Source organism: Protopterus annectens, chromosome 4.part0, assembly GCF_019279795.1.
Source record: "Protopterus annectens isolate FY-2018-M chromosome 4.part0, PAN1.0, whole genome shotgun sequence".
Classification (NCBI taxonomy): domain Eukaryota; kingdom Metazoa; phylum Chordata; order Ceratodontiformes; family Protopteridae; genus Protopterus; species Protopterus annectens.
In genome coordinates this window covers 411,286,022-411,311,535 of record NC_056733.1, presented here as the reverse complement: position 1 = coordinate 411,311,535, position 25,514 = coordinate 411,286,022, and positions in this window count along the sequence as shown.

Here is a 25,514-nt window from a genome sequence, read left to right as displayed (position 1 = left end):
GAGTTGGATGAGGCGGTACCATGTGCTTATGCAGTTACACATGGTCAGGCTAGGAGACAAGCATGTGGGTCTGGTAGCCTGGGGGAGATCCAGACAGACTGCATACTTGTGAGGTGGTTACTTCCGGGAAGGAGCTACCCTGTAGCAGTGAGCCTGAAGGGGAGCCACAGCTGCTTGTGGATACTGATGGTCCCTTGGACAGAGTGACTGCAAAGGTAGAGGTGAGTAGTAGTATCCAGGCTGACAGTGAGGCACCACTGTCAGAGGATGTCAGACATCCTGTGGAAGGGGAGCTGAGAAGGGTTACAAGGAGAGAGTTGAGACAGGCTCAGCTCTCAGACCCTACATTGCAAGACCTGAGGCAGGTAGCTAGGGAGGCACCTGATTCTCAAGGGAAGGGGAATCTGTATACTGGGACAAAGGGCTACTATACAGAGACTGGACCCCTGAAGGAGGGCTAGAAGGTGAGAGAGTACAACAGTTGGTAGTGCCTAGAGCCTACCATCTGGCACTTCTCGCCATAGCCCATGATATTCCCTTTGCAGGTCATATGGGCATAAAATGTACAAAGAGGCATATTATGCAGAACTTCTATTGGCCTGGAATTTCCAGAGATGTAACAGGGTACTGCAGGACCTGTGAGCAGTGCCAAAAAGTAGGCAAGGCAGGAGACACAAGGTGAGAGCTCCTTTGATGCCTTTGCCTGTGATTGAGGAGCCATTTCAGAGGGTAGCTATGGATATTGTGGGTCCTCTGAGTACTTGTCCTCCATTGAGGTAGAAAAGGTGGCAAATGCTGTGTTAGAGATTTGCAGCAGGGTAGGTTTCTCAAAAGAAATACTGACTGACAGAGATGCCAATTTCATGTCAGACCTGCTGGCTTGTCTGTGGAAGTCCTGTGGGGTGAAGCACATGAGGACCACCCCTACCATCCCAAGACTAACGGCCTTGTTGAGAAGTTAAACTCTACAATCAAGTCCATGCTACGAGCATTTGTAGATCAGTTTAAGAGGAAGTAAGACAAATATTTGTCCCGTCTGTTGTTTGCTTACAGAGAGGTTCCCCAGGAATCCACAGGTTTTTTACCCTTTGATTTGCTGTATGGGTATAGGGTGAGGGGACCTCTAGATTTAATTTGAGATGAGTGGGAAGGTGAGTGCGAGTCTCACAAGGAGTCTGTTGTGGCATACGTCCTAAACCTAAGGACAAGGCTCAGGGAACTCATGGGCTTGGCCCAGGAGAACCTGGCAGTAGCCCAACAACAGAAAAAGGTGTGGTATGACAGGAATGCGTAAGCTACAGAGTATGCTGTAGTGCAGCAGGTAATGGTTTTCATTCCTCTCAGACACAACAAGCTGAAAGCAGCTTGGGAGGGTCCCTACAAAGTGGTAAGAAAGGTAAGTGATGTTAACTACATGGTGGAACTGCTAGGCAGATGGCAGGGGCACAAATTGTACCATGTTAACATGATGAAACCTTACCATGATAGGGAGGCCCTTGTGCTGAGCATTTGCAGTGGATTGCAGGAGGAGTTTGAGTTGGAGATCTGGGGACTAATGTCCTCAGTGAGGCTAGGGCTGACACCTCAGTGGAAGGGGTAGCAATGTCTCAGCAGCTATCTCCTACCCATGATCGAGAAATCCGAGCAGTGTTGCAGGAATATGGAGACATGTTCACTGGGAAACCAGGGTGCACCCACCTAGTGCAGCACCAGGTGGATACAGGACTCCAAAAGTTTATCAGGCAGGCCCCTTATAGGGTGCCTGAGAGAGTCAGACAGACCCTGAGGGTGGAGGTACAGGAGATGTTGGAACTAGGGTTGATTCAAGAGTCCAACAGTCCCTGGGCTTCCCCAGTGGTGCTGGTGCCAAAGAAGGATGGCAGCAAGAAGTTCTGTGTGGACTACAGGAAATTAAATAGTCACACAGAGTCAGATGCTTACACCATGCCTAGGACAGATTAGGCCCTAGAGCAGCTGGGTGGGGTTACAACCATTGGATCTTACCAAGGGTTACTGGCAGGTGCCCCTGACTCTCAGTGCTAGAGAGAAGTCAGCCTTTCTGACTCCATTTGGCTTGTATGAGTTCACAAAGATGCCCTTTGGGATGAAGAATGCCTCAGCAACTTTCCAGAGGCTGGTAGATCATATCTTAGCAGGAGCAGGAGGGTTTGCCCTTGCTTACCTAGATGATATTGCCATCTACAGCCATTCCTGGCCAGAGCACCTTCAGCATGTCAGGGAGGTGCTGGGCAGACTACAGAGGGCAGGGTTTACCATTAAGCCGAGCAAATGTCAGGTGGGTTTGACGGAGGTCTCCTACCTATAACATAGAGTGGGGAGTAGGAAGATAAGGCCAGAACCTGCCAAAGTGGAAGCCATTCAGGCATGACCTGCACCTGTTACTAAAAAGCAGGTGAGGGCAATTTTAGGGACAGCAGGGTACTACAGAAAGTTCGTCCCCAGTTATAGTACCATAGCTGCTCCTCTCACAGACCTGACAAGGAAGAACAGGCTGGATAAGGTAGTGTGGACCCCAGCATATGAGCAGGCATTCCAGAAGCTTAAAGAAGCTTTGGGAGGACCCCTGTGTTAGCCAGTCCAGATTACAGCAAATCATTTGTTGTGCAGGTGGATGCTTCAAACCATGGGGTGGGGGCTGTACTTAGCCAGATTTCTTCAGTGGGAGAAGAGCACCCAGTGGTTTATCTCAATCATAGGCTCCAACCGAGGGAGGAATGCTATGCAGTTGTAGAAAAGAAATGTCTAGCCATAGTGTGGACATTGCAGAAACTTCAGCCTTATCTGTATGGAAGGAAAAAAGAAGTTATGTACTCACCATAACGTTCCATCTGAGTAGTTATACTTCATTTTTTTGCAACCTGTGGTTATACGGATCCATATTGGATCCAAGCAGGCAACTTATTTTTCTAGCATCTGCTCCAAGCTCAGAGCTCCTCCCCTACCCATAATACACCACCATCTCCTATCATCCCTCATATCGAGTTTGCTGCAACTATACATATTAGCAACTCAACTAAATAAACCTAACATGTTTATTCACATGAAAAGATCAGGGGGATGGAGGGTGGGAAGGTTGCAAAAAAATGAAGTGTAACTACTCAGATGGAATGTTATGGTGAGTACATAACTTCTTTATCTGAAGTAGTTAACTTCATTTTATCTGCAACCTGTGGGACAGAGTCCCCAGCTACTCAACAAATCCTGGGAGGCCCTCATGGCAGGATATTCCTGAGCACCACAGAGCCAAAGGATGCTCTCCCTCTGGAAATCAGATCTAACTTGTAATGGGAGATGAAAGTATGAGAATTTGCCCAAGTTGCTGCTGCGCAAATGTCATTCAAAGGAACCTTAGACCAAAAAGCAGTGGAAGTCGCCTTGGACCTGGTAGAGTGAGCTTTAATCAGACCAGGAGGAGATAACCCCTTGGTGTCATAAATGTGTAGAATGCAAAGAGTGATCCATCTGGCTAAGGAAACCTTGGAAATGGCCTTGCCCAAATGAGGTTTTGAAAATGAGACAAATAATTGATCGACTTATGGAAGGATTGTGTTCTATGAAGGTAGAAACTAAGTTGTTTATGAACATCTAACAAATGAAGTTTATATTCCCCTTTGTTCTGAACATTTGGAAAGAAAACAGGTAGATTAATTGTTTGGTTTATGTTTGATTGAGATGCCACTTTGGGTAAAAATGAAGGATTTGTATGGAGAGAGACCCTGGCCTTATGGAAGACCAAATAAGGAGGCATGTCAGACAAAGCCTGCAGCTCAGAGACCCTCCTAACCAACGTAATAGCCACTAGGAAGGCTGTCTTCCAAGACAAAAACTTTAGATCCACTGATGCAGCAGGTTCAAAAGGAGGAGATACTATTGACTGGAGAACCAAAGTGAGATCCCAAGGCGGAACTGAATGTTTGATGGGAGGGCACAGAAGGAAGGTGCCTTTTAAAAAGGCTTTACATAGCCTAGAAGAGGCGAGTGCAATCTTATTTTCACCTGCATGAAAATTAGAAATGGCTGCCAGCTGTACTTTCACCGTGGCGGAGCTAGCTCCTTACTGAAAAATACTAGTTAAGAATTCTAACACTGCTGCAACAGGAACTGTAAAAGGATCCAGGTTTCTCTGAGAGGCCCAGATTGAGAAACATCTCCATTTACTGCAATAGACCTTTAGTGGAATCTTTAAGAGAAGCCACTAGTATAGATTTTACAGGGGATGAAAGACGGGGAGCCCTGGCAATCAAGGGAACTGGAGTAACTAAGCTGTCAGCTTTAGACTGTCCAGATTGGGAGGGTAAGCACCCAAAGGATGAGAGATTAGATCCGGACAGGTATCCAGATTCCGCAGAAGCACTAGAAGATGAGACCAAAGGAAGGGGAACCAAACTTGATGAGGCCAGAATGGGGCAATGAGGATCACTATGCTCCCCAGTCGACAGGCTTTCAGAAGAAACTTCAGAATGAGTGGTAATGGTGGGTAAGCATACAGTAACCCGGGGGGCTAAACATGGACTACAGCATCTCTGGGGGCATCCCCTGGTGAGGGAATCAGAGTGAAGAACTCACTGCACTTCACATTGGAAGGAGATGCGAAGAGCAAGTAATATCTTCTCTGCTCAATCTGTCCACTAAAATGTTGGAGCATCCCGGGATGTGTGTTGCAAATAGAAACTGACCGGTGGAAATCGCCCACTCCCACACTCTCATGGCCTCGTGACACAGAGTATAAGATCTGGTTCCCCCCTGCTTGTTGATATACCAGACAACCGACATGTTGTCTGACTGAATTGCAATCGTACCCAGAGGAAGAACAGTGTGGAAGGCTTTCAATGCTAAAAGCACTGCCCTCATCTCTAGAACATTTATGTGCAACTTGGTCTCTATCTGGGATGACATGCCTTGGACTGTCCTTCCCAAACAGTGTCCCCACCACCCGAGTTGGGAGGCGTCCATGGTCACTGTGGCTTGGGCTGGAGATGACACAAAAGGGCATCCCGCTGCAACCTCCGATGAAAGGAGCCACCAAAGGAGAGACGTTCTGCAGGTGTGACTGATCCTTAATGGAAAATCCATGGGCAAGTCTAGCCAAGACCATTGGACAGCTAGACTCCAGTGAAGGACCCGCATATGGAGGCATGCGCAAGGGAGAATAAAAATCAAGGCAGCCATGGAGCCCAGGGCCTGAAGCACATCACTCACCTTTGGAAATTTGAGGTTCACGATTAGAGAGATGTGGTACCTGAGGTGTGAGATCCTGTCTGGTGTTAAGAAAACTTTTAGCTGCAAAGTGTCTAGCCATGCCCTGATGAAGTCTAGAACTTGTACTGGTTGCAAAAGGGATTTGTGGACATTGACTATAATTCCCCAGTCGATCTGCCAAGAGGAGAAACTAGTCTCAGGCTAGACACAGAAGACACTTGGTGGATGCAGCGAAGAGCCAGTCGTCCAGGTAAGGAAATACCTGAATTCCTTGAAGCCTCAGGTGAGCTGCTACTACTGCCATTACCTTGGTGAACACCCTGGGGGCTGTGGTGAGGCCAAAGGGTACAGCTCTGAACTGGAAGTGACTGGCTTCCAGCTGGAAGCAAAGAAACCCCCTGGAGCTTCTGTGGACCTTGATATGGTAGTAAGCATCCTGGAGGTCTAATGAGCACATCCAGTCGCAATCTTGGAGATAAGGTAAAATGGACTGTAGGATGACCATCCGGAACTTTTGTTTGGCAACAGACAGGTTCAAGGTTGACAGGTCTAAAATGGGCCTGAGGTCCCCCGTCTTTTTTAGCACTAAAAAGAACCTGGAGTAAATGCCTAATCTGGACTGGTCGAGGGGGACCGGTTGGATGGCTCATTTGTGAAGCAGCTTTGAAACCTCTAGAGCTGCGGCCTCCCTGTGAGTGGATGGGATATCTGGGAGATGTCTTGTAGCACTTGGCGGGGCAACAAATGGGACAGTGTAGATATTATTTGTAGCACCCAACGATCTGCAGTTATGAACTCCCATGCCACAGGGTGCAATGATAATCTCCCCCCGACTGCCTCCAGAGTAGGACAGTCGGGCAACCCCTCAGGGCTGCTGAGTGGGCCTGTCAGAAAAAAGTTCCCTAGATCTGAATTTCCTTGGACCCCCTCTACCTCTGGGTCAGCGTTGATCCTGTCCCCCTCTGCCTCTGGGGGACGCGTTGTTCTGAAACTCTTGTGAAAATTGTGATTTCCAGAAGCACATCTTCGTTTGCCCTCTTTGGCTCCTAGAAAAGGACCGCTGAGGGTTAGAGAAGCAGATCCCAATGGCGGACAAAGTCTTCCTGTCTTTTTTGCTCTGGACAAGTGTGTCATGTACTGTCTTCCCGAAAAGGAAGGAACCATTGTAGGGAGGATTAGTAAATGACACCTTGAAAGGGTCTGCAAATTGACACAAAATGAGCCAGGCATGACACCTCATGGCTGCGCCTGTCCCAGCTGCTCCTTCCGTGGCGTGGGAAAGGAGATGTATGGGCGTGTTTGATACTGATTTCAGAGTCGACATTTTTGCGGAGAACAATTATTTGTCCTGTTGCAATAAGGACTCTGGGGGAGACTCAGTGAATTCTGAAACAAGGTCTCGCTGCAGCCGTATCACATGTGCCAAATAGTTCAGCTCATGGATGGAAAAGGACGCTGACGAATAAATGCGCTTCCCAAACCTATCCACCGACTTGGACTCCTTGTCTGGATGGTGGACTGAGGATCTCTCTTGTGCCAGTTCCTTCTTGGTGGCTGCTGCAACCACCATAGCGTTAACGGGGGCTCCTTTAGACCAAGGTTGTCTGTCAATGGGAGGAGAAAGAATCTTATCAGGACATTTGGGGATGGGCTCTATGGTGGCAGGCTCTTTCTATGCCCATGTGGTGATAAGGTCCACCAAGGGATCTGCTGGTGGGGACACCCAGGAAGTAGATGGGCCCATGCCAAAGATCTCCAGGAACATGGACTCATCCGTAGAAGGTTTTGGGGATGACCAACCTCCCCTCTGGTGGAGTATCTCCATGATGTCTCTGAAGGAGACATCTTTGGGAGGTGACCTGGGGGAACTTTCTCCTTCATCTAAATCTGTGTCCATAGTGAGGGACTCAGGGGAGTCCAAGTGCCTCCTTTTGCACTTGAGCTTACAGGGGCCCTCTTCAGTGGGACTCTCTGAAGAGGACTCGTGAGCCACGGCGGGTTCCTCAATGGGAATAGCCTGGGGCTCCTCTGGCACTGGCTGTCCCTGAGACAGGATGAAAGGAGTCATCGCCAAATTCAGTGGAATCTGAGGAGATGGGCTGAAGTCTCAATCCCTGGAAGAGAACCCTCTCCACCACTTCAAATGCCGAAGGAGTGCATACCTCCTTGGCACCCAGCAAGGAAGATGCTCTCCCCGGGTCTGAAGCAAGGGGTCGGAGCCAAAGCGAGGTTAGCCTGAGGTCCAAGGGAATGATTCAGATCCGAAAAGGTCGGAGCCAAAGATGGATCCATTCCCTTGGGTCCGACTCCCTGTCCACGGCTCTGAGAGTCGCTTGAATCCGAACTGGCCAGATCCGAGGAACTCAAGGTAACAGCCGGAGTCGAGGTTGGTGGAACCGTCTGTGCTGAGCTACCAGCTCCAAAGAGTCTCGGATCCAAGAACCCCAAAGCAGCCACATGGATCGGGGAAGGAGAGATGGGGCAGAAAAAGGGCATGGAGACCCCCCCCTCCAGAGGGAGATGGGCCTGGCAAGACTCCCATCTGTATTTGGGTCGGAATGAATCTCCGCATCATCCTGTCCATGTCCATGTCTCATAGGCTCCGAGTCGATCGGGAAGAGGTGACTGACATGGATCTGGCTGGTCTGCGCAGTAAGGAAGGCCTTGGATCAGAAGACTCCAACGGCTCCGGCGAGAAACGGGGTGAGTGGAGCCTGGGAGAAGCTGGCCTCAAAGTGTTGGATGGTGGAGTAGGGAAAAATTCCCTGTCTGGGGACCTCTTGCGAGGTCTATCCCTCTTCCTCTCTTTATCCTCCTTGTGCCTTTCTCTGTCCTTTTCTTTTTCTCTCTCTCTCTCTTGCTTTTTCTTTATCTTTGTCTCCCCCAACACCAGAACAAGTGGGAGTTTGAGTCCTTGTCTAAGTGGGTGGTTGGACAGGAGTACCTGAGACCGAGGCCATGGCAGAATCCAGCATGGAGGCAGGGAGAAGACCCTTGGAAACTAACTTGGCCTTTCTGTCCCTGAGGGCCCTCGGGTTAAAGCCTGCACAGATTGAACACTGTGTTGATAAATGGGGCACTCCCAAACCTATTACACACAGAGTGTGACCATCAGCTAGTGAGAGCTTATGGCCACACACTGTGCATTTTTTGAAAACTGACTTAGGCTGATCAGCCATAGTCTAACACTAATCACCACTCCCTAAAGAGAACACAACACACGCTGAAGGGAAGTGGGCCTAGAACTACTTTCAGCAATAAAAAACTTTATTTTTTTTGAAGCTATACCTATGGACAGTGTACACTAAAGGGGGAAGGAAGGGAAATCTAACTACCACTTGCACACAAAAACAGAATTAACCTACTTACTTATCCCTGAAGCTCAGAGTAAAGGAGATCAAGATGCTTACTATGGCACGGCAAACGAGATCTGTGGGAAGATAGGAGATGGTGGTGTATTATGGATAGGGGGAGGAGCTTGGAGCAGATGCTAGAAAAAAAGTTGCCAGCTCGGATCTGATATGGATCCATATACCCACAGGTTGAAGATAAAATGAAGTTAACTACTTCAGATTACACTGTTATGTCAAATCACAACCCCCTAACATGGTTAAACAGCGCAAGCCAGCAAAATGCCAAGTTGCTAAGATGGAGCCTGGGATTGCAAACATATATGTCAGTGCAGCACCATAGTGGGGTTAGCAATGCCAATGCAGATGGGCTCTCAAGAAAGGGAATGGGGTAGGTATACTCAGATAGACCTGACCCTCTCAAGTGGCGTTTCTAAAGGGTCACTTGAAAAACTAGCTTGAGTGGGGGGGGGGGTGTAAAGACTGGTAGAGAAGGGTGAATGCTGCCAGCCTAGCCAGATAGAATTTTGCAGATAATTCTGTCATTTGTAATATGAATGTAAACTACAGGCTTGTTGTCTTAAACGTAAAGAAATACTGTTATATGTGGAACTGGGAATAAACGTGACAACAGTGCACTCTACTGACCAAAGGAATGCATGCAGTGACCCTTTGAAGTAGCAGTGGTGCCAAAAAGTCTGGATGAAGAAATTCTTTCTATTGTTTTAACCAAGAGTTAAATTGCTAGATTTAAACATGCAAATGTATTTTTATTGCTCTGTTCCTGACCAGCTGCAAGATAAAAGGGAGATGTTAAGAATGTAAATGCAGTTAATGTGTAGCCTGGGAACACCAGGAAAGTGTAAAAAAATAATGTAATGTTTATCAGAACTGCAACAGCAATTTAAACAGAGAGAATCAGAAGGCATGAAGCATTTTTGTCTTGAACATCCAACTCAGCACTGCATTATGCTCTCTTTATATAAGTAGTATGTTAGAAATGTGTTTTCTCCTAGAAGTAGCTAGGAATTAGAAAGATTAAACTAAGTGTTTTTCTGTTATGTCAGAGCTCAAATACTAAATTATTTTAAGTATTTCTGTGTGATCTCTGAAATTTTGACTAGCACTGTATAGTAGAAAGTATTGTCTTGTGGTTTTAATTATTTATTATTCAATATTTTAAAACCTTTTAACTGTGGCTGGTTTGTGTAGAGATAATTTAAGCTCTAGAGTACATTGCATATTTATAGACTTTACTGTCCAGGTCACTCCAAATAAGCTTTGACTGATTAGTCATACTACCAATTGGATAATAATATTGCACAGTAATAATTGGACACCCTTTTAAGGGCCTTTGACTAACTGATAATTATTAGCTGGGTGGTCACAGGGTACTACCATACAGTCTGGGTAAAAGGAGCACAGCTGGAGAACCTATGCCAGCCTTCCTCAGGAGTGCCTGTGTGGTTGTAAAGTCTTATCTCAAAGTGTGGGTGTGTCAGCTACTTTGGCAGGGACACGAAGCACTAGTTGGACAGAGAGGGTGCTGAAGATTTTAGTTTGCCCAGCTAGGCTGAGATCTGGACCCTATAGCTGTGTCAGTGGGGAGTCTTATTGGGGACCTGGGGAGCAAGGGAGCAACCAGCCCCAGACTGACTGTGATCTCTGTGTTCTCTTAAGGGCAATTGCACTTTACTGTTTGTATTTGTTATCCTTTCCTCTCATATGAGACACCCTCTCTGGTGTTAGTGGTGAGGACTGAGGCTCCTTGATTGCTGGACCAGGGCATGGGCGTCACAGTGGTCTCACAGATAAATACAAAAAAGGAAGAGTAGTGAATTATATTAAAAATGTAGAGTGCAAATAGCTATGCTACAGGAGACGCACTTGGAAAGAACTGGACATGTGAATTTGATAAAGAAATGTTTTCAGGATGGTTATTCAGCAGAATACCTGGGGCAAAGGAAGACAGAATCACTTATATTAATTGCAAGATGAGGTCAAATAGTAATAGAAGAGGATAAAAAGACAATAATGGTTGGTTTGCAGTACTAGGGGGCTATTGGCAAAGAAGGAGGATTACACTGGCTTGCAGTTATATTCCACCAAAAACTGCTATAAGAAGAAAAGTCTGGGAGAAATGATCAGCTTTCAGCAAGGAATATTACTTGTAGGTGGGGACTGGAATTTGATTTGCAATAGTGAAGATGTGATTGGAGGGCCCACAAGGGAAAATATAACAAAAGAGGGTAGAATGTTAAAGAAATTTATGAAAATATTTGGCATCGAAGATATGAGTACTAGGAGTTCGAAATGAATTTACATATTATTCCCCAAGATACAAAAAATGGGCTAGGCTAGACAGAATTTACATTTCACAGGAACATGTGCCTTTAACTGAAGGTCTTGATATGCATCTAATAACTATTTCAGATAATGCACCAATAATAACTAAAATAAAAACATAAGGTAATGAAATAAAAATGAGACAATGGCACTTTCACACCTATCTGTTGAAAAGAGAGGAATATAATGAATGAGTAGTAGAAATTATTCAGGAGCTATTAGAAAATATAGAAATTTCTTATGAAAATATAGCTAGGGAGTGGGATAAAATTAAAGTGGAGTTTAAAAATAGGGTGGAAATAAAAGAAAGGGAGATATGGTTAAGAAGCAACAATAATTATTTAGAGGGACTGACAAATTTTAAACAAGAAGAGCAACTGCAGAATGCTAAACAGAAAACAAGGAATTACCTCGATAATATACATGAGTTTAGAAAGATTGCTGTTAAGCAACTGTTTTTTTGATAACTCTAGAGCACAAAATATTTTACCACAATGACTCAGGCAACGGAAAGTAGAAAGGACCGTCACCAAGCTTAGGGACCCTGTAACACAGAAAATAACAAGGGATCCTGTAAAAGTATTACAAATATTTCAGAAATTTATGAAAGTCTGTATAAAGCAGAGAAATATGGAAGTCAAGAAAAGGTACAAATAGAAATGTTTATGGAAGAATTAAATATGCCAAGGTTAGAAGCAGAGGCTCAGTTACTAAAAATTAGGATAGGAGGCGATGAGATAAAAATGGTGATGTATAACCAATCTACAGGTAAGTCCCCAGGAATAGATGGCATTCCTGTGGAAATCTGGAAGCTAGGAGGGAAAAACTAATAAAGATCTGGAAAGTCTTGTTTAATAGTATTTTAAGATGAGGAGAAGTACCAACATCCTGAAAGAAAGTGGTTGTAACTGTAATACCTAAAGAGGGTAAAGATCCAGCTTCAATACTAAACCATGATTATAAAGTGTTTATGTATGTAATGGCTAAAATAATGGCAAATGTGATGCCAAAATTGATAGATATGGATCAATGTGGTTTTGTGGAGGAGGGCAAACATTTGCTAAAATTAACAGAACACTGATGATCCAGAGGGAAGCAGAATATAAGAAAATACCACTGTTGTTGGTGGATCTTGATGTGGAGAAGGTATTTGACAGAGTAAACTGGGACTTCACGAGCAGAGCAATGGAAGTATTTGCATTCCCTGATAAAATTATAAGGTTAATTAGAAGGATATATGAGGGATTGGAGGTAAAAATTAAGTAGGTGGGGTCCTCTCTGATAATCTCTGCTTGAGCAGAGGAACCAGGCAGGCGTGTCTTCTCTTTCCTTTATTTGCATTATATTTAGAACTATTGGCAAAGAAAATAAGGAACTAAGAAATTCAAGGATGTAATTGGTATGACAGTCAAGAAAAACTTACTCTATTTACAGATGACATTATTTTACACCTGACAAAACCAGAAAGGGACATTACAGTGCTGTGAAACATATTGATAGAGTTTCAAATTTTATCGGGACACAAAACTGATGAAGCAAAAACAATGGCAATAGTGGTAAATTATGTACCTACATACAAATTGGTTCAGCAATATCCATACTTATGGGGACATGATAAAAGGAAGTATTTAGGAGTATGGATTAAAATGATTCTGGTGTGTCAGCTAAGGATATGTGGGAAGAGTCTAAACAAAAGCTAATACAAACATTGAGAAAATGGAAGCTCTGTTATATGGATATCGATAGTAAGATACAAGCAGACAAAATGTTTTTAGTTCCTTTAGTCTTATACACAAGTCAGGCATATTTTTAGCAACCACAGAAGAAATTGTGAATAGCAATTAATAAAGAGCTGAAGGATTTTATCTGGGAGGAGAAGACAGCAAAAGTCAAGTGGGTTAAGCTAATTCTTCCAAAAGAACAGGATGGATTGGGATTACCCAATTTAAAGAGGTATTTCAGAACACAGTTAAGGCTCCTATATATAGCACAAGCAGAAAACTATACTTCAAAGGGGAAAGAGATGATGATGAAACAGGTAGGAAGCTCAAGAAGTAATGAAAGACTGGGATTTTGGATGCAGTCCTTTAAGGAGAATAACAATAATCATACAGAATATTATATTCATAAAGTAGCAAAAAGAGCTAAGACAACAGAGGAATGTAATAAGAACATTCTGCCGATAGAGATGACTGCAATTAGGAATACAGACAATAGGCAGGAGGACGCTGAAATTTATTGGAGAAAATTGGCAAAGGAACCAAGGTTTTGGAAGCAAATAACCAGAGAAGAAATGTAATAGAATGGGAAGACACCAAGAACTAATCTGCACCGCACGTTAAAGACCGTCTTTCCTATCAAGGATTGATATCACAGTATAAGGAAACAAAGAAATAGGGGGATCTTAAATGAAAGACCAGCACTAGTAGAGGTTTTAGTAGAATCTAGAAGTTGCTGTTAAGAAAAGAACAATTAGCACAGCATATAAAATATTGGATGATAATTATAAGAATCAATCAGTGGAGGTTAGAAAGGATTGTGAAGAGAGATTGGATAAGCAATTCACAAAGAAACAATGAGGGGATATATGTATGTCTCCCAAGTATGCAACAGTCTAGAAGATTTAGGATTGTTGCTTGGAAGTGTTTTTATACATATTTTTATACTGCAAGTTGATGCCAAAGAATTTTTTCTCAGGTAGACAGCAAATGTTGGAGGTGTGATGGGGAAGAAAGAGGTAACTGGGAACATATTTTCTGGGTGTAATGAGTTGGCAGACTTTAATGATTCCCTGCAGACTTCTCTGTCAGAGATGCTGAGTGTGCAAATTGACGTAACTAAGGAAAGTATTTTTTTTTTTAGCTATGACACAGAATCGGAATTGCCTAGAAACAGTAAAGCTTTGCTGAATCTAATTATGATGACTGCCAAAAAAGCAATTACTAGAAAATGGAAATCCAAGTCTAAACTAACTTTACTAGAAGTAGCGAAGACAGTAACAGAGATAAAACAACTGGAAATGGGATCTTTAGAAAAGGGTAGGAGCAAATTACATAAAAAATGGGGACTGTGGGATCAATACATGAAAAGGAGGAATGAGGTTTAAAAGAAGGCAGAAACTGAATGAGCATGTAATGGTTGACTGATAATGACTGAATATATTACAAGTGATGTATAATGTTTGCAGTTACAGTTGTGTCGGCATGGTTGCTAATGTATAATGTTTGCAACTGAGATTGTTTTCATATGGTTTATTTTCATTTATATAAATGTAAGATTCCTGTGGCATACATCATAAAGATGTTTCTCATTTAAAAAACAATGGTATAAGATTTAAAACTTCCTCTTCCTTTGAAGTAGGTTCTTGGAGTCCTACAAGGCTCTTTGCTGGCATCCATGGACATTATGGCTGGATCAGCAATAGGGTTTTTATAAAGCTGTTTGTAGAAATCTACAACCCTGTAAACATTTAATTTCCAGGGAGGAGGGGTTGGAAGTCTGTTTCCAAAGATGCACTACTAAATGCATTCACCAAGGCTTCTATCACACAGGTGTGAGTAATGGTTTTGGCTCAAGTAAACCCAGGAAGTCCTTCTATGTCTTCTAGGCATGTGAAAAATTCTTAGACTCTGATATTGAAATGACTCTTCATAGTGTTGAGGGTTTCACCAAAAGAGGACTCCTCTGCGGGGCAGAGGATGAGATGTCCTCAGTGTTTGACTCACAGCTGTGAATTATAGACATTTGAACAGCATATGCTAGTTTGTGCACTTCTGAGTCGAGAGAAATCCGATACCTCAGGAGGTGTCTGTTGCCTGCACATCTTAGGCCTGAATTTTGCAGTGACTGCCTTAGACCTCTCTAGACAATGACAGGTGCTGACAGCAATTTTAGAACAAAGTATGCCATCACACAAAACCCCAATCACATGCTCAAATCAATGTAGGAGTGTCAAAACCAGGTAGCCACAAAGAGGATCTGGAATAACCAATGACCAGAGAATATGCTGTTATTTCAGTGTGTGGCAGCCTTCTGAGCGGCATCACCAGGGACACTGGACCAATCTGCATGCCACAGGGTTAGGGGTTGTAAAAATGCCTCAATATCCTTGAGGGAGGTCTTTGGCATCTGACTTGGATATTATTTCTTAACATCCTTCTTGTGGGGGCGCTTTTCTCTCTTCTATTTTCTATTGCACGTCCACAGCAGGCTTGGCCAATGGAATGACAGCCTTAGTCAAGGCAAACAGGCTTATCTGGTTTAAATAAACCTGGAGAATCTTGCCTCTTCCCTTAATATCTTCTAGTTGAATTCAGCACTTAGGGTAGCTAAGGATGTCATGCTTAAGCCCTAAACAGAAACATTATTTATGGAAGTCTTTATGAAGGATATGTTTCCTACATGAAGCATCAAGGAGCTAGCCTTTGACATATATATATGATGACTGATAAACTATCCCAAGTACAATCATACACTAAATATTCAGAAAAATAAAGTTTCCAGAGTTCTGGAAACCATGCCAAAACTGATGGAATGATGCAAGCTAGCATAATACACACATCAATATGCACTCATAATGTGTCAAGAAGAACTAAAACCTGCATGGGCAGGTATCCTCCTTATATCATCAATATGCTGACATACAGATGGGACAGCATCCATTTGCCCAGGAGAGGGAATGATGCAAAGCCTTGGAAACCAGGCTGGAGATCAGATTCTTCTGCAGCAGAAGTCCTAAGACGTGATCACTACTGCAAGATTAACCACCACAATGGGCATCTTTAGCATTAGGCATTCTTAATACCATTTCTACAACTGAAAGCAATGGGTAATATTCTCCTTTAATTATTTATTTTTTGTGTATTATTATTATAAATTTAAAGCCTAGCTTTTGTTTACAACAGTGAACATACCATTCACTCATTCTTTTAGCTGTAACTGTTTTATCACACCTACATTTTCTATTCACTTCAGATTCTGCTTCACTTTACTTCTGAAAGCTTCTGGTACTTCCCAATGAGCATGCAATACTGGGAATGTATCAGTGTTTACTTTGTGTTATATTTCCTGGCAACCTTCCAAGCCTACAAATAAATCAGCAGAAAAAGAAGTTATGTTCTTTCCATAACGTTCCATCTGTGTTGTTGATCTTCATTCATTCATTACTGATGGGTGTCAGTTCTGTCCTTGGAACCGAGTCAGCCTTATAACAAGCTCGTGTCAGCCAAAAAAACTCTCAAGCTAAGCTTTACCCATAATGCCCCTCTCCCTGTTACCTCAGATTGAGTTTGCCTGTGATAAAGAAAGCAGAGGCCTTTTCTGAGCAGGTCCCCTAATGCAGTATTTGGACCAAATCCGAACCTCTATGAGCTCTTTGGAGTGGGAAGGAGGGTGGGATGTAATGAACGAATGAAGATCAACAACACAGATGGAATGTTATGGTAAGAACAGAGGAATTGTATTATGTTGGTAGATAAAGCATATACAATTTCTCAACCACTTAAAGTTACCTTAGAAATAGTTTCCCAAATTTGGTCCCGAATAGGAAACAAACAATTGGTCAGATTTATGTACTGATTTAGTTCTGTCTAGGTACAATCATAATTATCTATGTACATCCAGTAAATGAAGGCAGTATTCTCCTTTATTTGAGAAGTTCAGAAAAAAGACTGGTAGGTCAATTGTCTGATTAATAGTCAATTCCGAAATAACTTTGGGCAGAAAGGAAGGGTTAGTCCGAAGTGATACTCTGTCCTTATGAAAGACCATGTAAGGGTGTTTTATGCACAAGGCCTGAAGTTCGGATATGTGCCTTGCTGAGGTGATGGCTACTAAAAATTTGGATTTCCAGGATAAGAACTTTATATTGCAAGTGACGGCAGGTTCAAAAGGTGATCGTGTCAGGGACTGCAGTACTAGTGTCAAATTCCAAGGTTCAATTGGGTCTTCGAAGGGTGGTCTGATGTGTGAGACCCCTTTCAAGAAGGCTTTACAGAGACAATTAGAAATTAAGGATGTCTTGGAATCCATTGTGGAAGTTTGAGATAGCAGCCAGATGTATTCAAATAGTGGAGGCTGCCACTCCCGAATGAAGGCGGCTTGACAAATAATCCAATACCTCACTAACTAGAGCTGAGCACGGGTCTAGTTCTTTTTGTCGAGACCAAATAAGGAATCTCTTTCACTTGCTAAGATAAATTTTCCTGGTGGATGGTTTGCGTGAAGCCAGAAGAATATTATGTACAGGGGAGTTAAGGTTATTCTGCCTGACAATTACTGGAAATGGGGAAATCAAGCTATCAGCTTGAGATTGGATATGTTAGGGCGTATCAACCCCTGTGGGTGTGACAGTAATTCTGGATTTGGATCCAGAATCCATGATTGGTGTACTAGGTGAAGCCAAAGGAAGGAGAACCAAACTTGTTGGGGCCAGTAGGGTGCAATGAGGATTACTCTGCTTCTCAACTGAAGGGCCCTCTTTAGAAATTGTGGGATCAGGGGAAGACGAGGGAAAGCATAAAGAAGTCCCATGGGCCAATCGTGTATTAGAGCATCCCTCGGGGACTCGCCCTCTGGGTAAATAAGGGCAAAGTAGCTGCTGCATTCGTGATTTGCTGGAGAGGCGAATAGATTGCAGCAAGGCTGGCCCCAGCAGCTGGAGATGTTTGGCTGGAGTCAAAGCCAAGCCATATGGTTGAAATGAGGGACCACTCATGAGGCAGGAGGATGCATCTGCTCAGTTTGTCTGCAATCACATTGGAATCCCTAGGAATGTGATTGCTATCAGAAAGCAGTAGGAAACTGTTGCCCTTTACCAAATTCTCATGGCCTCTCAACACAATGGACAGGACTTGGTTCCCCCTCGTTTGTTGATATACCAGACCACCAACATGTTGTCAGACTGGATAGCAATTGTCCCTGACGGGAGGGAAGATTGAAAGGTTTGCAAAGCTAGAAGCACCACCCTCAGTTCTAGAACACTCATATGCAGATTGGCCTCCAGAGGGAACCAAGTGCCTTGGACTTTCTCTGGAAGTGCCACCCACCCTATCAGGGAAGAGTCCATGGTCACTATGGCATTGGGCTGAGATGGGGAGAAAGGGCGACTCCATAGGTCTTTTTCTGGCTTCATCCACTAAGTTAAATCTTGCTTGCATCAGTTTGTTATGCGGATCTGAAATTACATAGGGTGATTCGAAGTTAGTAGGAGCCATTGAAGAAGTCTCATGTGTAGACTCGCCAGGGTAACTATTGTAATTGATGCTGCCATTGATCCCAGAAGTTGAAGGACAGCCCAAGCTGGAACTCTGTCTTGAGAGAGTATCACCTGGAGTTGGGACCTAAGTCTTTCTAATCTATGACCTGGAAGGGAGACTAGGCAAGATTGAATATTGAAAGTTGCTCCTATGAATTCCAGGGTTTGAGAAGGAGTCAACTTGCACTTCTCCTTGTTTATTGAGATTCCTAGGTATTTTGCTAGTTTTAGAGTGTAATGTAAGGTTGTAACCAGTAGAAGTTTGGTGGGGGTGGTAAGGAGCCAATCATCTAAGTACGGAAACACTCGGAGTCCGTGCATGCAGTCTCAGGTGAGCTGTTCCCACTGCCATGCATTTGGTGAGCACACTGACAGCCATAGCTAGTCCACAGGGCAGCATCCAGAATTGGTAATGATTGGCTCTTAGCCGGAAGTGAAGGAATCTTCTGAAGCATTTGTCCATTTTTATGTGGTAATACGCATCCTGAAAATCTATTAAGCAGATCCAATCACCTTTCTCAAGGAAAGGTAGGATAAACTGAAGCGTGACCATCCGGAAATTTGTTTGGTTGACAAATTTGTTCAGAATGCTGAGATCCAAGATCAGTCTCCAGTCCCCTGTCTTTTTTGGCATTAAAAAAAACCTTGAGTAAAATTCGGATCCTATTTGGTCTGGTGGGACTGCTTGGATGAATCTTTTTTGAAACAGCTTTCGTATTTCTTGAGCTACTGCTTCCCTTTGACTGGGTGGAACATCAGGAATGTATATTAATGGCTTTGGGCAAATATTGAAGGGTATGTGGGAACCTCTGGCAATTAGATTCTGCATCCAAGTATCTGTGGCTATTGTTTGCCAGACAGGGTGGTACAGAGAGAAACATCCCCCGACTGCTTCCAGAGGAAAGCAATCGGGCTGCTCTTCAGGAGTGCTGGTAGGGCTGTGCAGAGAAAGAATCTCTGGACCCCTGGTTACGTGGACCCCCTCTGCCTCTGTACAGGCATCTTCCAGATGACTTACCCACTCTGCTTCAGGAGGTAGACTCACCACATGTGCCACGGAAAGGACCCTGGGATTTCTTATGCCACATCTTTCCACTCATCTGATTCCTAGAGAAGGATTGCTGGGGGGGGGGGGGTGAAAAAACACATGTCCATGGCAGACAGGGTCTTGCCGTCCTTTTCACACCTGGCTAATTTGTCTTTCACTTTTGGGCCAAAGAGGGAAGAAGCTTCCACTGAAGCGTTAAGAAAGGAAGACTTAAAAGTGGTCACAAAGGTGCATCCAGGCGTGACATCTCATGGCAACACCTGAACCCACAGCTCTAGCCGCCCCTCTGATAGTGTGAGAGATTAACCGCATGGACAAGTTGGATATAGATTCCAGGGTTGCAAGCTGTGAGGCAACTTTGTTGTGTACCTCATCAGAGACTGCTCCTGCTAAAGTTCCAGTAAGTTCTAAGATTAAGTCTCTCTGGAGCCTAGTAAAGTGTGCCAAGTAATTTAAAGACCAAATGGCAATGGTCAATTAGGCAAGCACTAATTTCTCTAACCTGTCCATCGCCTGAGACTCCCTGTTTGGGGGTGGACAGTATGGCTTTCCTTGGCGAGCCCTTAGTGGCCACTGCCACCACCATAGCATCTACCAGTAGGGCTTTGGAACAGTGTGGACTTTCTTCCGGCAGGGACAACATTTTGTCTAGTCTCCAGGAGATTGGCTCAACTGTATCAGGACTCTTCCATATGTGCTGCACAATGAGTTGGACTGGTTTGTCTGAGGGCAGGGTCACCCAAGAAGTAGAGGGTTGAGCAAAAAAAGCCTGCAAGAATACGGACTCCTCAAAGGAGGGGTTGGTGGGCTTCCAGCCTCCCCGCTGTTTTAAGATTTCCAGTATGTCTCTGAAGGAGACATCTTCAGGGAGCGACCGTGGGGACCCCTCCCCTCCATCACTTGGAAAGCTGCCCCACCCAAAGAGAGAGGGGAGCTTAGAACCAAGAAGGACAACCTCAGAACTGGAGTCATACCCCGCTCAGACGAGTCCACTCCTAGGGAAGGAGCCCCAAGAGGACTTGGTGCTGCCAAGACAATGGGAACTGCAGCAGACGGTGCCATAGAAAAAATGGGCACTGCACTAGGGGTCATGGTACCGGCAGTCCAGTCACATTCCCGAGGATGGCTTGGCTCTGAATGAGTCAATGGCCAAAGGGGAGACTCCGAAACCATGGTGAGGTCCTACCAGTGGTACCGAAGAAGCTGGAACCAGGATAAGCGTCAGTATCAGGGGCTTCAATACCTCTAAGGAGTTTGAAGGAGGAGTATACGTAGGAGTCCATGGGGAAAAATCCTCAACTCTGGGTGGGAGGGAGAGTTTATCGGGGGTTGTGATTCCTCTAGCCACTAGAAGCTGGTCCACAACTCTCACCACATCAAATTCTGAGAGGCTCCTGGAGGAGCGGGTTGATATCCCTGATGGAGAGTCAGGTCGCTCCAAGAAGGGGCTACATTGCTGACCAAAGAAGGGGTCTGCTGTGGAGGAATATTGTATCCGAGGGGCTGTTTCTCCTTTTGACATTGTGAGCTTGTGACCAGTAAGGTGCATAAGGAGGGGGGAAGTGACAAGTGTAGGGTAAACTATTTTTGGTGCCGAAAGGGAGATTGGAGTTGATGTAGTAATTAAAGGCATGGTCAATCCGGCAGTCATTATCTGTTTCGTGGGTGGTACCGAGGTGGATACTTGCAGTTTTGGAACTGAGGACAGCACCATGGAGGGGGGGTTGAGATCCTAGTGCCGAACTTGATGGTGTCAGTTTTGGCCTTTGTTTCCAAAGACCTAGTCAGTGCCATGGGGTGAAGATGGAAGCAAATGGCTCTTACATTTGTGTTCTTTCTTGGGAAAGGTTGAACCCTCCAACCCAGAAATAGCCTCCGCAAAAGGAGTTTTTAGTAGGCCCTTGAGTATTAGTTTGTTTTTCCTCTCGTTAATTGTGTGAGAACTAAAACCCTTACAAATTTCACACGGAGGTTGTATAGCGAGATGAGAAACACCCAGACAGTAAACTCAGTGGTTTCTTTCTTTGCCAACATAAAGGAAATGGAAAATCCAAGAACAGTGACACACTAAATAGATTAATCCGCACATACACACACAAAATTATCAACAGAGATAAAGAAAACTCTAAAGTTTTTTTTTTAAATAGCTAACTAGACAGATAAAAAGGAGGGAAAATGGGGGGGGGGGGATACCAGCAATGGTATTAAGGAATTACCTCAGAGGGTAGAGGGAAAGGCCTGCACCAAGGATGGTATGAAGAATACCCAAAATTGGCACTAAAACATGTATAGAAACTAGCGACTAACTAATAAAGCAATATATAACAAAATCAGTAAGAAAAACTATCAGAAGAGGTTTTACTAGAAAAAATTCTGAAACACTTAGCTGAGAGATGGCTTGAAACATCTTGATAACTATGCGGCAAACAAGATCTGAGGTAACAGGGAGAGGGGCATTATGGGTAAAGCTTAGCTCGAGAGTTTTTTGGCTGGCATGAGCTTGTTATAACGCTGACTTGGTTCCGAGGATAGAACCGACACCCATCAATAAGGAACAAATGAAGATTAACAACATTAGATTATCATTTTGTGGCCCTGAACAGTACTTAAGATGCATTTGTAACTGTGTGAATGATTTTCTAAACATACAGTCTTTGCCCTATAAACTGGTTTTACCATTTCTAGCTTCTCACATGCTAAACAACTGAAAGATTAAAATTAACGTATTATAGTAGTATGCTATGAAGAATTGTGTAGCTTTTATTTTTTGCATGTCAGCAATTTTGCACTTAACAGTTCCACTCAGTGATCAATATAAGTTAATAATGTGCATAAATAAGCTTCTCAAAAGCCAAACCCACATTTTACAATTAACTGAAGTAGTCAATGTGAAGAATTATGCAACTTTTATTTCTGCACTCACATGAATGCACTTTTGACTCAAAGGTGCCATGCAGAGGACAGAACAGACTAACAACGTACACAAAGCTCTCTGTTTTGTGCTACATAATCTCAAAGCAAAGTTATCTTGAGACAAAACATAACATTCTGCATCAGTGCTTATTTTAATTCCCACATTGTGTCCAATAATCCTCATTATGCCTTTCCAACAGCCTGATTTGCACTTATGTCGTAATACTTTTAAAGCATTTCAAACATAACTTTTCTAAACTGCACATTTTCCCTACCACCCATGTTTTTGGATTCCATGTTTTTGTAAAATCAATGAATTATTTCTCATTTTTTTGTCTTGAAACACATTTTATTTTGTGCACATCCTCTCAGTTTTTAATGTGCACTAATAATCTGCTGTGCACACATTCACAGCTGTTGACAAAGTCAGGTCTATTTCTTTTCACACATTCCCTATTATTTAATCATTTCTTGCACCATTTTACCTCTTAATGAATCTTGATACTCACTAAACTCATAGTCTTTAGCTATATTCTTCATTTCAAATCACATATGCATCTATAATATCTACAAGCTCTTGTAAAGAACATATGTCTAATAAATGGCAAGCTCCATCTAGGCTGAGGGTTCCATCAGAATGACGAAAAATTAAAATCTCAAATGCTCAGATAAGCAAAAACGCAGGTAATCGAAATCGATATTGTGAGATCGTGGTACAGTGAAGATCAGAAAATTTGCCCTTTCCTCACTGTAGTGCGATCTCGGAGTTGGAATATATTTTTAAGGGGGGGGGGCGCAGCCCCCTCACAATAGCGATTTCAATTACCTGCGTTTTCGCTCATCTGACCGTTCAACATTTTGATTTTTTGTTGTTTTAGTATAGACCCTCGGCTAAAAATAATCACTAAATTTCTTCTAACTTATGTTATTCTGCTTCTCTTCTGTTCAAGAAAGAAAATAAATATCTTTAATCCTTCTCCAGTAACACAGTTATGTTGCATGCTGTGACTATCCAAGTTTCTCAGCTAATCCACTTGTTATGAGGAATAAACTGAATTACTGGTTAGAGAGATTTACTAAGAATCATACGTCTGTCCTAAGCACTTTTTGAAAGCAAATATACTTTGTCAGTTCAGGAGACCTACTTCTGGTGGGTATGTTTTCAATTCTGATACCATGTCATTTATGAGGCTTATCAAGTAACAAAGGATGTAGTAAGTTCTCATTAAGGTCCATATTAAAATTATACTTTTATAGATTAACTCTGTTCCATATGAAATGCAGCTCTGTAACTAGCCCACTTGTATTAATACTCTATATCCTATAGCTAACAAGTGTAGGGCTGGACAAGTCAAGGCCCACATGCAAGGGGTATTATGTGAAAAGAAAATACCCGAGTTAGGCCAGAAAAGTACAGTTTTGTACCTACCATAAATGTAGATGTTCGAGGATTCCCTTGCTGCAGTCCTGACAATTGGGTATAGTCCGCGTCCCAGTCGGCCCGAATACCAGAGTATAAGGCTGACGTCGGTCATGGCGCCTTAGACTGACGTCAGTACGTCAGGGTACTAATGCGCATGACCGACGTCATTTCCTCAGTCTTTTCTTGCCCCAGATGTCAGAAGACCCAAAAAGACAAGTCCCAAAAACAACCTGCACCAATAAACATGTACAATATATACAGTAATACATATACAAAAAATATAAGCATGTAAACTCACCTACACAACCACCCTGAAACACAGAGGGGAAGGAGGGAGGGTAAATTGGACTGCAGCAAGGGAATCCTCGAACATCTACATTTATGGTAGGTACAAAACTGTACTATGTTCTTCGTCTTCCCTTGCTGCAGTCCTGACAATTGGGTAGAATCCCAAAGCAGAGGTAAGGCAGGCTGGCAAATTATAAAGTAGCAGGAGCTGACAACATGCCTTGTAAAACAGCTGTGGCAAAACCAGCTCTAGTCTTAGAGTATATAGGCAGGTGATAATGCCTAGAGAAAGTATGCACTGAACTCCAAGTAGCTGCTTCCAGAATATCCTTAGTTGCCACGCCCCTTAGAAATGCTGTTGAAGTGGCAGTAGCCCTAGTGGAATGAGGCCTAATCCCAGCTGGAACCTCTTTGCCATGATGGGAATAACAAAATGCAATGCAAAAGCCAATCCACCTAGAAATAGTTTGTTTTGACACAGGCTTGCCCTGTGAACTCAAAGCAAAAGAAACAAGTAACTGCTGAGACTGCCTAAAATCTTTAGTCCTGCTCAGATAATAACGCAATTGCCTGTGTACATCTAAAGTGTGCAAAATCTTTTCCCCTTTATTTTGAGGATCTGCAAAAAACGTAGGCAAATGAATAGTTTGGTTTAAAGCCACACTAGAAACCACCTTAGGCATAAAGGAAGGATTAGTACGTAATGATACCCTGTCCTTATGGAAAATCAAAAAGGGCTCTACTGCCATAAGGGCCTGCAACTCAGACACCCTTCTTGCAGAAGTAATAGCCAACAGAAAAGCAGTCTTCCATGACAAATATTTCAATTCAGCAGTAGCTGCAGGCTCAAAAGGTTGTAGAGTAAGTTTTTCCAACACAAAATTGAGATCCCAAGCAGGAGTAGGAGCTCTACGTGGGGGTCTTATATTCTTTGCCCCTCTAAGAAACTGCTTGAACAAAGGATGCGAAAACAAAGGTGGGTCACAATCATAGTGAGCTGAAATTGCTGCAGCATGAATCTTTATGGAAGAGAAGGACAAACCTTTGTCCAATAATTCAGTAAGATATTGAAGAGCCACACTCAAATTAGGCTCTGAAATCTCCAAATTCTTTGCTGTACTCCAAAATAAAAATCTCTTCCATTTTTCTGCGTACACTCTCCTAGTACTAGGCCTTCTAGCTTCCATAATCACATTTAAAACTTGTTGAGGAAGCTGAGACCTACCATGCTTCAACACAGAATATGCCAAGCCGTGAGATGAAGAGATTGAAGCTTGACATTGAGCAGATGACCGTCCTTCTGAGATAACAGATGAGGAATCAGAGGTAAAGGCCATGGAGGCTTCTTTACAAGACTCCTTAGAAGTGGGTACCAGTGTTGCCGAGGCCAATCTGGAGCTATCAAAATCATCCTTGGCCTGTCCTGTCTGACCTTTAGTAATACCTTTGGAAGAAGAGGTAGAGGTGGAAAGGAATAGACATGAAGGTTTTTCCAACTGAAAGACAGAGCATCCACTTTCCAAGCTGTGTGATGAAACCCCTTTGTGCAATACTTTGGCAGCTGGTGGTTTAGTGGAGAAGCGAACAGATCTATGTCTGGAGTTCCCCATGACACTGTCAATTTCTGAAATACATGAAGATCCAGTTTCCACTCGTGGGGATCCATGATTT